The sequence below is a fragment of the Musca domestica genome, unplaced genomic scaffold (genome assembly GCF_030504385.1).
Source record: "Musca domestica strain aabys unplaced genomic scaffold, Musca_domestica.polishedcontigs.V.1.1 45, whole genome shotgun sequence".
In the NCBI taxonomy this organism is placed as follows: Eukaryota; Metazoa; Arthropoda; class Insecta; order Diptera; family Muscidae; genus Musca; species Musca domestica.
Genome location: NW_026712335.1, coordinates 3,842,197 through 3,857,384, shown reverse-complemented (window position 1 = coordinate 3,857,384; position 15,188 = coordinate 3,842,197). Strand labels below are relative to the sequence as shown.

The 15,188-nt window shown below is 29.5% G+C and overlaps 1 protein-coding gene across 5 annotated transcripts in view; it reads left to right on the top strand.

The window, feature by feature from the left end:
- The window catches only part of LOC101892253 (protein alan shepard), a 708,170-nt gene extending 693,501 nt beyond the window's left edge, over positions 1 to 14,669 (top strand). For all 5 annotated transcript variants that reach the window (XM_059127478.1, XM_059127477.1, XM_059127476.1 and 2 more), the window contains one exon: positions 1,017 to 14,669. The gene's annotated coding sequence lies outside the window, so the exon portion shown is untranslated. The remainder of the gene's footprint in view (positions 1 to 1,016) is intronic.
- Positions 14,670 to 15,188: the final 519 nt, after the last annotated feature.

Below are 15,188 nucleotides of genomic sequence, written 5' to 3'. Positions count from 1 at the left end.
GTTTTGTATATATATGTTTATATATGTTTATTTCCCTTTTTATGAGCTTAATGAATAGTCAACATTTCGACCTTTTGTGGGGGAGTACACTAAGGAGTGGACCGATATATTCCATCTTAGCACCAGACCTTGGGTTAATAAAGTTATTGGGATATGTGAATTTTGAAGATAATCGGACTCTTACATTACATTTTATAAGAGTTGTAATTATTCAAAATGTTGGCCCTTTGTGGGGCAGGTACTTGGTGGAATGGACCGGTATTGTTAATTTTTGCACCTAACCTAGCAGGGGTGTAAATATTTGGATTTACAAAATTTGAGGAAAATCGGATTATCCTTTCCCTTTCTGTGCAGAAAATATATTTTTTGAAAATTTTGACCTTTTATGGGGGAGGTACTAGAAGGAGTGGACCGATATTGCCCATCTCCGAACTCGATCTAAGTTTACGATGTACCAACTCGAATACTCCCTTCGAGAGTTATCGCGTGCACCAGCCATACAGACAGGCAGACGGACGGACATCGATAGTTTGACTCCAAATGTCCTGAAACTGATTTGGTCCAAAGAGACCTAGGGTATAAAACCGTTATTTCGATTAGGCACGTTTTGACCCTATCAAATGATATATACCCTCTCTAGCCATATGGTTGAGGGTATAAAAAGACATTCCTATAGGCTACAAGAGGTCACCTATAAAAATACTTATAAGTAATTTTTTATACAAAGACATCGCCTTCAACTACTTAAAGCCTTTTACACCCAAAAGATTTCTCATAGGTCTGCTACCCATAAAAGCTTTCAGATGACATTCTTTTCCTCATACCATCATTTTGCAAAAAAAAATGTAAATACAAATATTCATGGACATTCCAAAATTTCATTCACTTTCCCATTGCATGTCTAAATTATTTACAACTTTGTTTAAACTTAATTTAAAATTTTAACCTAACGAATTGTACACATATTTTTTACCCTCTACTAACCCAATCAAAATTAATGCCTCCTCCAATTTCAGATGTAATATTCTAATACCGCACGTGGCACTTTGAAGGGGCTGATTTTGACTGGATTTTTCAACAACTACATCAACAACAACTGTGGCTGAAAGTATTTAGACAAACAACAACAACAAAAAGATAATTCTTAAAAGAGAAATAAAATAAAATACTAATGATAGCAACAACAACCAAAATACCAAACAAACATTCATTTACAAGAAAAAGAAGAAGAAGAAAAAAAGAAAACTTAACATATTTAAAAAAGGAAACTTTTGTATTTTTAATGAAAAAAGAGGAAAAACTAAAGCAAAACAACAACAACAGCAACCAGAAACAGCAGCAACAACTTGAAACCGCAACATAATAAACATGAACATGAAGACGATTAACAAAATGAAGGATAAAATAAAATAAAAACAACAACAAATTCAAAACAGTAAAGCAAAGACTAAACTATAAAATAATAATAATAACAACAAATATTATTATTTAAATATTTGAAACAAAAAAAATAAAAAAACCAACTGAAACAACATGAAGAAGAAGAAGATTAAGAAAAAACAAACCATTTTTTGCAAAATGCAAAATAAAAAAGAACATTTAATTTAAAATTACATTTAAATATAAAATTAACTCTAGAAATTTAAGTGATCCGAGAAGATGATAAAGAAGAAGAAAAACACGAAAAGCAGCAACACGGGAAATAAGGGGGGAAATAACACAGCAAGTAATGAGAGTAGATGTTAGGAAACTGAAAGACAATTGACTGTGTAGAAAGTTTTAACCTTGGTAAAGAATAATAATTATGGAATCAAAGCAAGTTGAGAACACAGCAGACAACAACAAAGAAGTCGCAAAATAGAGGTTATTTATAAACATCTACACCCAAAGAATTAAAAGTTGCTGTTAAAAAACTGAGGAACAGAATAAAAATTTACAAAAACCAACACAACCAAAAACCAAGAAATAAAATCTAAGCAAGCAAGCAAGAGGAACAAAACTTTACAAAGAACACTGAAAACAACAACAAAGAAAAACAACAACCCTTAGGTTATGTTTAATTTACAAGTCATTATTTTGCATTGTGCATTTGTTTTTAATGCAAAAACTTCTAAAGTTCCTCCATAAATACTTGTAATTATTATTTGTTTCAAACGATTCCTTAAAACTGCCTTGCTCTTTATATCTTGTTTAATTTTTTTTTAATTCATTTTATAAATGATGTGTTTTCTTGTGTAAATGTATGAGTTGTAGAAAGTTTTTTTTTCTTGTGCATTTATTTGTTTTATATTATTTATTTTTATTTTCAAAAACATTGTATAAGATTATGATTTTTTTTTGTTTATATAAACACATGACAAATATGTAATAATTTTCCTGCTAGTTGTAAGTTGTTGTAAAAGAATTTCATTATTATTTTTTTAAAATTCATGTTTATTTTTGTCTAAATGCAAATTTACAACTTTCAGGACTATTATTATATAGACCGTATTTGGTGCAATTAGATTGCAGAAAAATATACAGTTTTCCCGACAATTTGTCTTCATTGTTTTTGCGGATTTAATAGAATTGTGTGAAATCTGTAGTAAATATCGAGAAATTGTAAAATGCTATTGAAAATTTAATCATAAATTAAGTTTATTGTCATTCAATGTTAAACGTCATTCGATTTGCCTGAAAGTATGCAGCACAATTATTTAAACTTTTCTAGGCAGTAAAATGAAGTTCCCTTAAGAGATTTATACATCATTTCCCCAATAAAATGACTAAAACAGAAGTCCAAAAAGGTATCGCCAATTGACGCATTGGTAATACCTTTTTCCATTTCCATTTTGCACACCTCTAAATTCATACATCGATCAATTTTAAATTTCTGACTTTGACTACGATGTGATAGAAAATTTGTATTAAAGTGTATCATAGACTCATAATTATTCAGGCAGCGGAATGCTCTCACTCAATAAAAAAAATCGTCGCAAGATTTTATATTTTACTTTTTGAGTCTCTTGAGGATTTTATTTAGTCTACTAAATTTTTTAAAGTACTGTACAGCATATTATGACATCACCCGTTCAAAAGAAATTTGTGATATTACTCATTGAATCTTTCTATATATATTAAAACAATATCTTTATTGGAGACGCCATTGATGTTTTTATATATCATCTTCCTTGTGGAAGCCGTTTCGACTGGGTCAGTAATCCAGTAAATCAATTTTCGAAAGGTTAGGATTTTTGGATGATAGAAATCGATCTCCTCCTGAAAATTACCATATATTTCTATTAATATATAGACTTTTAAACATTAAGGCAGCGATATGTTCTCGCTAAAATTGGAGTTAATTTTTTAATTTGTTCTTTCTAGTGAAAGTCGTTTTAACTTGGTCATCCCTGGCAGGAATTTTGAAATCTTTTGGTCTGTTCCAGAACCTGCAAGAATCTACTATTTTTGTATATTTTTTCGATATCATAAAGGGAAAATCTGTTATCGTAGTAAGCATTCTAGCAGTTCTGGAACAGACCATTTGTCATTCTATGAACAGCGAAATTTCTTTTCGTTTTGACTTTTAAATCTTTTTTCTCAATTTTTTACAACATGAAGCTTGAACACTATCGTATAGACGGTCCATGTTGGTCATGGTTTTAAACATGAGAATCATAATTAAATGGGTTTAAAAAGAAGGAAGCAAATAAGAAAACCAAATTTGTAAAAATAAATGAAGGAGATTTAATAAGGAAGAGGATGAATAGTACTTTGGCAAAAGTTTGTTTTGGATAATAAAGAAACCTTTGCCGTTCAAATATTCGATATTCGGATGTATTTGACTTAAAACTGCTAACAGTTTTAGGAATCTCACTGCAATCAATCAATTGTGAAACTTTGAAAGGCCTGTACTCCCATAAAGTTGCGTTTTCTTTAAGCTAAGACATCGGCATAATGGAGTTTGTTTTCAGAACCACAATTTATCTCTTTTCGGTCCATTTTACAATGTCTCTTTGTCATCAAAGAACAATTCAATTGGTTTAACAATCCACGAAGGAACTTCACACATTTAACGTCTCAGCATACGGAATTTTTATGAAATCTGATACTTTTATAAAATAATGCGTATTTGCCCTCTTTGAAATAAGGCCTGTTTTTGTATGACCAGTGCGAATAAAAAACACAACACATTGACATCCAAAATATATTATTTAAATTTTGAATTTCAATAAGACGTCATCTCATTTTCTTCGAGTACTTCGAGAGTTACTAAAGGCTTAAATCAAAATCCAAAATATTTTAAGTTTATTTGATTTGGCGCTTTTTTCGCATTTAATTTTGTATCGCATCCTCTAGCAAAAAATACGTTTGCCTGGCGAATTTTGGAGGAGATAGTAGATGGGGAGAAATTGTCCTCGAATCAATGCAGCTACTTTGAACAAATAACACGACGAATAATGTTTAAAAACGAGGAGATGAGAGTTTGGATCCGTTGTTTTTTTTTATTATTAGGCAGACAGTTTTTTTGGCAGACAAAGTCGACAATTGTTTTTTTTTTTTTTTTTTTTTTTTTTGGAAATTTAATCTTCAATGACAAAATAATCTCATTTGTAATTGAATTAAATTAAATACTGAAAAATTTTCAAATATGGGGCAAATAACAATTTTTCGGGAGCTTATTATATCTCTTGAAATTTAAAATTATCATGAGAATAATTTCCCAATTTGTAATATAACTCAAATTAAATACTGGGGGAATTTTCAAGTATCCGTTAAATGATTTTTTTAAGAAATTTTTCATTCCGGATAAGGTTAAATTTGAAATGTCAATAAAACGTAGAAACATTGAAGACAAGCAAATAAATTGTTAAATTTGTAATTTGCCATAACTTGTTTCCTTTTTTATATTTATTTATATATACTTCATTTAAAAATCATATAACAAAACACACAAAATGAAACATATTGAAAACCATACAATAAATTCAAGGGAAATTAAATAAGTCGAACGAAAATAGAAAATAATAGTAAAAAAAACTTAGAAGACAAAAGTGTAAAACAAACAAAAAGGAGAATATAGTAGATTTTTTATAAAAAGAAACACAAAAGAAAAAACAAAAGAACAAATATGAATTAAAAACAACAAATGAAGGTAGGTTTAGAAGAAACAAAAAAGAATCGTAAGAATAGATTGACAGAAAAATAATAGAAACTAACTTATAAAGGCAATGGCAATGAGAATTAGTTTATTTAGAAATAAATAAAAATGGCAAAATGAGAGAGATATTTTGAAAAAAAAAAACTTAAATTCGTTGAAAAGTAGTCGAAGAAATAGATAACTTGAAGTCTATAAAGTCCACCAATATGAAGGCAATACTAAAGATTTTTTTTGTATTTTTATTAACACAAAAAAGAAGGGAAAATATAGATATTGAAAAAACTTTTACTAGATACTTTGTAAGGGAAGCAAAAATTACAAGAATTTTTAGTTTGATTTAATTTATATAGTTTGAAACCCCATTATTATTTTCTATATATATTTTCCAAAATAATTTCCCACTCAAACACACATACCCATACATTTTAAAAGGGATTTCATAAAAAAAGTTGAGATCACTTTTTCAATACACAAGAAAAACCAAAAAATTGAACATGTATCGCACACAATGATGACAAACAGTACTTTAGTATATATGTCATGTATTTGAGAATTATTTCTTGGTTTTAGCTACGTTAAGAAATTGTCCCCACTCTCAGAGAGTGATGGCAGGCAAATGTGTTTAATATAACAATTTTTAGTGGTGTTGTCAAATTGAATTTTTGTAAACAAATTGACAAATTTAGAAAATGATGTTATTAGAAATAGGGGTTCAATAGCACCACCACAAACTATATAGCAAACGCTGATAGGGGAAAGAAGAGAGAATGATTGAATGAAACGAAAAGTAATGAAACAAACAACATTTAGTAGTTTTTTAGTCAGTTGTAGAGTCATAAGATCCCGAAAAAAAAACAGAAATGAAATGAGAACAACACAACTAAACTGGCAAGTTATTGTTTAAATAACTGAAGTGAAAAAAAAAAACAGAAAAAAAAGAAAACAACAGAATGTAGTTTTATATGAAAACAGAAAATGTAAAAGAAAAAAATGCTTAGTTTTTAAGGATGAAAAAAAAAACAGATGAAATAAAAACAGAAAGTTTAGGTTTAAAAAAAAAACTATGTTTAAGCTAGGTTATCTATGTAGTTTGTTATTTTTTAATTTATAAAAATTGTGTTTTAGTGATTTCTTTTGCTATTTAATATTAAGGTCAGTTTGATGTAATTTTTCCATAATTTTGTATTTGTGATTTTGTGAGGAAAAAACCTGTATATTTCTCTCTGATTTTTTTTTGCATAATTTTGTTTTTCAACAAAACGTAACACAAAACATACGACATTCCTATTTTAAGAAAAAAGAGAGCCAATGTTTTTTTTTCAAGCTATGACAAAACTAAAACCGATTCTTATACTCAATCCCTTGGATATGTTTATTTTTTTATTTTTATTAAAATATTTTTTTGTTTGTAAAATAATTAATGGCCCCCATAACGAAAGACCCCTCGACTTTGTCATATGTTTAATTAAAAAAAAATATATATGTATATAAGAGCGCATATTTGAAATTCTATTGAATGGTCCAATAAAATAGTATTGTAGAGTTACCAGGTGATTAAATTTTTTTCTACGTTTGTCCGACGTTCGGCGTTTTTGAATATTTTAAAATTCAGTGATCTAAAAGAAAAGTCCCCGTGGGGCGCGCATTTAAGAATTTTGAAGAACAAAATGCTCATAAAAATGGCAATAAACATTCGAATATCTTAAAATGTCACACATTTCTACTACCGCAAGATTTGGTGCGAAGATGATAGATGTCGACCCACCCCTACTGGTACCTATCCCACAAAGGTTAAAATTTATATTCGAGTGTTCGATTTTTATTCCCTCCGCCATTCTATGCAGGGTATATTAGCTTTGTCATTCCGTTTGTAACTCCTCGAAATATTCATAACAGACCCTACAAAGTATATAGATTCTGGATCAGCGTAAAATTCTAAGACCATCTATAGATGTCCGTCTGCCTGTTGTAATCACGCTATCTTTCGAACGAATTGAGAACGAATGCTAAAATTTTGCATACATGCATAGTAGGCAGTTTAAGTTCGTAAATCGTCCACGTCGATCCACGTTATCGTATAGCCCCCCTATAACGGTACCTCCTGATATTCGGTATTTTCATGATTTTAGCGACATTATTTACCGGAATTATTTCAAATTTCATCTTTTAAATACGTAATAGGTAGCACAGCATATGACAAAAATTGTCTATGCAGGTCCACGTCTTCGTATAGCCCCATATAACGGTACCTCCCGATATTCGGTACTTTGATGATTTTAGCAACATTATTCACCGGAATTGTTTCAAATTTGGTGTTTGAAGTTCGTAATGAAAACTACAGCCTAAGACAAAAAAATGTCTGTGCGTCTTCGTATAGCCCCCATATAACGGTACCTCCCTATATTCGGAATTTTGATGATTTTAGCGACAATATTTACCGGGATTATTCCAAATTTGGTATTTGAAGTTCGTAATGAAAACTATAGCCTAAGACAGAAAATTGTCTGTGCAGTCCAGGTTTTTGTATAGCCCCCATATAACAGTACCTCCCTATATTCGGAATTTTGATGATTTAAGCTACATTATTCACCGAATTTCTTTATTTAAGTTTCGCATTTGAATATTGTAAAGGTTTATGACAAAAGTTGCCTATGCAGGTCCATGTCATCGTATAGACCCTAATACGTCGGCTACATTTAGTATTTTTAAGATTTCAACAGTGTTTTTAACGGATTATATTTTTTCGAAATTTTTCAAATTCGTTACAAATGGTGGAGGGTATTCAAAGTTCGGCCCGGCCGAACTTACAGCTTTTTTACTTGTTTTTATTAAAATTGAAAAAAAAATGTGAAAATCGAATTGTGTCTCGAAAGAAATTTAAATATGATCGTTTGGCACGTGATAGATCTCTATATTTTTCTGAGGTCATGCCATACACTGTTCAACCCCGCAACCTCCTTTTTAGAAAATTCAAAATAACGTAGATACAATATTAGAATTTAATCAGGGAAAAATTAAATGGGTGCTTTATTTCAATTATAACTAAAGGTGCCACTTTATTAGTTCATTTAATTTCCTGCATACCTTAATTGAATAAGAAGAATAAAAAAATTATTTTCTACAACCCCTGACTCCACTAAACCCTGGCTCATCTCAAAAAAGAATCTTAAAAACAAACTATAAAATGAGAAGAAAAATATTTGCAGAAAAAAAACTTATTGATGTTATATGAATAAAAAAAAATAACGCCAAATGTCTTCCTTATTTTTGACATGACAAATGAATCAACAGTATATATAAAAATGTCTGTATGTACATCTATTATATAGTTTTTAAGACTTTTTTCTTTGTCAAAGAAAACAACAACAACTACAACAAAACATACAAATCTAAATAAAACATCTAAATAAACGAAACAACAAAAGAAAAAACACAAAACTAGACTGATTATAAAATTTGTATAAGAATTACAATGCTAAACTTTAAAACAAAAAAGGAAAACTAAAATAAAAAAAATTAAAATATTACAACAAGAACATCAAAACAAACTAAATAAAGAAGAGAAAAAAACATAAGTTTTGTGTTTCGTTTCGTTTTTGTGTTAAAGTAGAGAACCTTAAATTGCATATATAAAATGCACATTCCATATATCAAACCCCAATGCCCCAACGCAAAATCGGAATAAACCCAAAATCACAAATACAAAATTATTAAGGAAAAGTAAATGCTATTTATTTTTTATTTCATATTTTTTTAATTGTGCAATGTCCTGTTTTAATTTTTATGTTACTAGAAATAAGATTAATTTTATATATTTTTTTTGATTTCTTTATGTCATTTTTTGCCTAGCAAATTAACATTTAATTTTTATTTATAATTTAAGAAATTAAAAACTTTAAATAATAAGAACTTGTTTTAATTTTTAAGGCAAACAAGTAATTTATAAGTGAAATAAATAAAAAACAAAAGCTTAGAACATAAGACCTTAGGCAGAACATAGGTGATTTTCATTATTTGTTTTTTTTTTTTTTTTTTTTTTGGAATAAAAACTCTACATGATAGGGTAACCTTTTTTGATAGGTCTAAGTTAGTATTGTATTAAGAAAACAAAAGAAAAACACAAAACATTTTTGATGTAGTCTTAAAATCCTTTTCAATATTATCTGAAGGAAAAAAAAACGAAAAAACACACCCAAACATTTTGAAATTAGAAGTTTAATAAAATTTAATGCAGTTTTTTCATTTTTTACGAAATATGCAAAGGAATATATTGGAATATAACTGGACTTTTCTATAAAAAGAAAATATTGAATTTCTTCAATTAAATACAAATTTAACATTTTTCCGATTTTTCCACTATAATTCCTAAAATGTCCTTTTCAAGAAAAATTGCATTAAAATATTTTTCCTATCTAGTTTTTTTTCTATTTAATTTGTTACTTGTAATTAATGTTAAGACCTCTTTTCGTTAGTGAAGTAACCAACAAAGCATAGGCTCTAAGATAGAAAACCAACAATAACAACAAAAATGTTTTTTGCTGTAATTTAAGTAGTTAATTTATTGCTCTATTTTTTAATTGACTTTATTTTTAAGTTTAAACAAAAATCAAATGATGAAATGCTTTTAGTCTATGCGAATAGGAGATAGACAGACGGCCAATGAGGATATTTTACAAGCAGTAGCCATTGGCGGTCGTGATTTTTTTATTTTCTACTTTATTTAATTTTATTAATTTAGTTATAAGAAATTTGTTGTTTTTTTAATTTAGCTAAAGTAAAATAATGATAATAACTAAAAATTAAATGCAAGTTGATTTACATTTTTTTTGTAAGAAAAAAAGAAAGAAAATACGTTTGACGAGGAATAAGACGACGAAAAAGTTGTATTGAAATGTTGACAAAAAATAAAATTGATTAGCGTGAAATAAATGTTTGACAGAGAGTGGCTTAGAATTTAAATAATTTTGTTTTTTTATTTAGTCTTAATTTTCTGTTTGCTTTTTTTCTTTTAGTGTGAGTTTTGTTTTAATAAATCTAATTTGTTTCGTCAACAAGAAATTATTTTTGTTTTATTTTATTTTTGTTTATTTTTATGTGTTAAATAACAAACGCACAATTAAGGCATCATACATTGCATTGCGAATATTTTGAGAAACTAACTTGAAGAATATTACATATTGGAAACACGTTTAATTGGGCATTTTTAAAAGTCATACAGAAGATAAAGCCACTGAAATGGACTTTAATGTCATTTAATGTTGTTAAAATATATCCTTTTCAACAAACTTTAATAATTTTTTACTTTAAAACTGTGAATTCAAAAAATGTTTTCATTCCATTTTAAAATTTACTTTCAAAACTATTCACGCTAGACGAGTGGCACATTTTTTGCAAAAATAAAAATAAGACCATTTGACGTTTTCGTGTTGATTGCATGATCAATTATTCGTTTTTATACCCTCCACCATGGTATGTCATACTGTTTGTAACACCTCGAAATTTACATTTTAGACCCCACAAAGTGTATATATTCCTGATCAGCATGAAATTCTATGTCTATTTTACGATGAACGTGCGTCTATCCGCGCGTCCGTCTGTGGAAATCATTCTAGCTTCCGAACGAATTGAAGTTGGTTGATAAAATTTTACTCAAATGTGTGTTTCGTCCGCAGCACGCTATACGTCCACGTTTAGTTATAGTTCCCATATAACTGTATCTCCCTATATTCAGTATTTTGATGAGTTTAGCGACATTGTTCAGATTCGTTTCAAATTTCATATTTGAATTTCCTAATAGGTTATTAGACATGTACGATAATTTTTATACCCTCAGCCATATGGCTAGGGATGGTATATATCATTTGATACGGCCAAAACTTGCCTAGTCGAAATAACGGTTTTAGACCCTAAGTCTCCTTGTACCAAATCCGTTTCAGGACATTTGGAGTTGATCTAGCGATGTCCCTCCGTCCGTCTCCCTGTCTGTCTGGCTGGTGCGCACGATAACTCTCGAAGGGAGTATCTGCTTTGGTCTAAACTTGGTACGTCGTTATATTTTTTTCAAGCTTAGATCGAGTTCGGAGATGGACAATATCGGGCCACTCCTTCTGATACCTCCCACACAAAAGGTCGAAATTTTCAAAAAATATTTGCAGAGAAAAAGAAACTAATGTTTGCTTCAGTACTAGGTCAGGTGCGAAATGGACAATATCGGTCCACTGCATCAAGTACCTCCCCCACAAATTTCAAAATTTTGAATAACAGAACAGTGTGGCTTGTTTGTTCGGGATACCGTAGTATTTTGTTGTTGCAAAATTTTTAGGCTTTATCCCTTTATTGTTGTTTTTATAAAAACAACGTTTGTTTATTAGTGGTGAACGATGGTAATGTTTACCAGGGGGTAAGGCAGGGAATACCTAGGTTTCGGAAAGAGCCACCAATCCTCATCAGTTCCCTTGTTTTTTGTCTGCCTTGTCTATTAAACAAGCCACACTGTTCTATTAATAGACAAGGCACGGTCGACGAAGGGGTTTTTGTTGTAACAGACAAAACCAACTTACATGGTTATGCTATTTCGTTCAGGTTGAACGAAAGCATAACAAGTGGAGAAAGATGTAAATGTTTATAAGTGCGGTTGTAAGATTTAAAAGACTTTCCAAAAGAATTTTAGTTTTATTTAATTCTTTGGTTCCTCTTCTATTGAGCTTACGATCTCGTCACTTGGGTAAAAAATGTTTTTTGTCATAGAAGTTATTTTTAAAATAACATCTGGGGAGAATATCCCAGACAAAAAACAAGGGAACTGATGAGGATTGGTGGCTCTTTCCGAAACCTAGGTATTCCCTGCCTTACCCCCTGGTAAACATTACCATCGTTCTCCACTAATAAACAAACGTTGTTTTTATAAAAACAACAATAAAGGGATAAAGCCTATAAATTTTGCAACAACAAAATTTTGAATAACTACAACTCTTATAAAATGCGATGTAAGAGTCCGATTGTCTTCAAATTTCAATCATCCTAATAATTTTATTAACCCAAAGTCTGGTGTAAAGGTGGAATACGTCGGTTCGCTCCTTCTGGTTCCTCCTAAGCTCATAAACCGCGAAATTAACATCCGATTCCATTTAGAATTGACACATCTGAATATTTCTATCAACACAGGATCTGTTAATAAAAGGGTAGAGATCGGACAATTCATTCTGGTACCTTCCCACAAAGGATCAACATTTGAATAACAAAAACGTTTATAAAATCCGAAATAAGCACATCCCACTATTTCCACTAACAAAAGATCTGTTGTGAAGATGAGATATTTCGTCAACTCCATCTGGTACCTCCCCCACAAAGGCTTTAAATTCTGAATATCCATGAAGCTTTTAAAAAGCGAAATTAACATCCGATTCCATTCAAGACTTGGTACATCTCAATATTTCCATCAAAACAAGATCTGTTATAAAGAGAGATCGGACCATTTATTTTCCTACCTGCCCCACACAGGGTTCAAGATTTTGAAAAACAAAACGCTCAAAGAAAGCGATATAAGCATTCAATACTCTTCAAATCTCACACATATAAACATTTTTGCTAATACAATATCTGTATTGAAGATGATATATGTCTGTTGTACAGATGATATAAGGTCACAATTTTCAATACTTGTATATGTCATAACTTGCGGAACAAGTCAAAGATTCTTTACAAATTGCTATATCTAAATATATCTTTTTTGCCAGAAACCTGAGATGAATATGGAATTAATGATTTTCCATAAATTGGATATAAATATTCGTAATATTCTTGTAATATTACCCATACGAATAATTTTATATTTCTTAGATGAAGCATGAAAATGGAATTCTTCGGCCGACTATATCTGGTACCTGACGCTTTTTAAAACCAAGTCCAAACCTGGTACGTCGCAATATTTATATCATCTTTATTTAGGTCCGATACGATATGGCCAATATTGGTCGGCAAAACCGACAGATACTTTTATGCTTGTTTTAAAAATTTTTAGAAATTTGATACATTTTTCATTCAAAATTTTCAATTCCAATATTGGTTTGACTTTTGGTATTATTGGTATTATTGGTATTGGTATTATTCCACCATGGTTTATTTGTAGTGAGTCAGTTCATGCGCTCCTTAATCGACTAAAAACAACGTTTTTTACTGAACTAGTTCACGAGCTTTTCCAGTGAATAGTTATATTGAACACTAGTTTGCACAGTGATTATCAAAAATAACAACACAACAGAAAGAGAAGAAAGTGGAATAAAAAAACGATTAACAGATATCGAGTTTGTGACATTTAGACTTTTCAAATCGAATCAGGAGTTCCAAGTGCGGACTCGAAAAAGTGCAGTGTTTCTCAAACAAATATAAAAGTTATTTTTATTTTTTGGTATACTTTTGTTTATTATTATTATTTTTTTTTTTTTTTTAATTTAATATTTAAAACAAAAGAAGAAAACGTAGTCCCCTAAGGACAATATCTTATGAGTTTTTTTACAAGTTAAAATGGCGATGATGATGAATAACATATATTTTTTTGAAACTTTTTAAAAATAAAAGAAAACAAAACCTAAAATACACAAAAACCACAAAAAACTGTTAAAAAATAATAAAGCTCATAGAAGAAACAAAACATACAAGTTGCTTTAAACAAAAACAGAAGTAATAGAAAACATAAAATGGATGAAACAAAACACAAAACCAGAAGATGAAGAAGAAAAAATCATAAAAATAAATAAGACAAAATGCAAGAAAACGCATTCAGCAAAACTCTAAGCTTAAGAATATGAAAAAAATGAAAAAACAAAAAAAAAGAACTTGTAAATTTCGCTTGTTGCTCTTTATTAATTTTTAAGTCGTGCTTGGAGGAAATTTTTCCCAAGGACAAATTAATGGAATGAATCTTTGAAAGATATTTTTTTCCTTATTAATTTTAGCTGTAAAACAAAACAAAAAAAAAACAATTTTCTAGGAAACCTTTTTGATTATAGAAACAAAAATGTGTGTAATGATTTTATGTATTTTCCAGATTTGCAATTCCTATACAAACTTGATATACTTTGAAAACTAAACGAACTAAATATGAGAATTGAAAATGTGTCTGAATTACCAAGGATAATGGAAAATGGTCGGCAAACTCTTTATCGAACTTTTCTCAGCATATTTTCAATTTTCCTCCTTTTCTTCCTTTCTTATAACTGGAAATGCATTAATTTTTACCAAAAAAACGAAATAAAAGAAGAAAACAAAATGTTTTTTGAAAAACAAAAAATGGGAAAAACCTACAACATTAGTTTAGATAAGAATGCAAGGCTTTTTGTGCTAATTTTTGCTTAAGTCTTAATAGTTAAAAAGTAAAACAAACCAAAAAAATAAAAAAAGAATCAAAGAAGAAAATAAGTAAATCATAGGATTAAAAACAACAACAAAAATACGAAAAAGAAATCATGAAAAAATGGAAACTGATGAAAATAAGATGCATTCATATATGCAATACTAGAACAAAAACAAATCATCAAACAATAAACTCAATAGAAGTTGTGGGAAAAATAAAAAAACAGCCAAAATGACAACAATTGAAACAAAAAAAAAATAAAATGTAAAAATTTAAAACCGGACAAAAACAACATAATGAAAAAATAAAGAAACAAAGGCCGTAGATGAAAATGATGCGCTCAATGTTACTGAGAAAACAAACTTTGTGGTTATATGATTTATTGTATTGAACATTCGAAGGACATGCTTGGCAAATATTTACAGACACACACATGCATGTATCCACAAGCAAACACATCGACGCCATCATTTTTTCTCTCATGTCCCCCCACATTAGGGTCCTTGAAAACAAATGCCAAATAAGATACAAGAAACCACAACAATAGGACATTTTTCACCACACATCACCTACACATACTTGTCAAATGGCTGATAAAAACGCATGATCACACTCGACATGAAACACAAAACCAAAAAATAAAAAAAAAAATGAAAACATGTGAAACGAGTATGAAAACTGAAACAAAAAACTAAA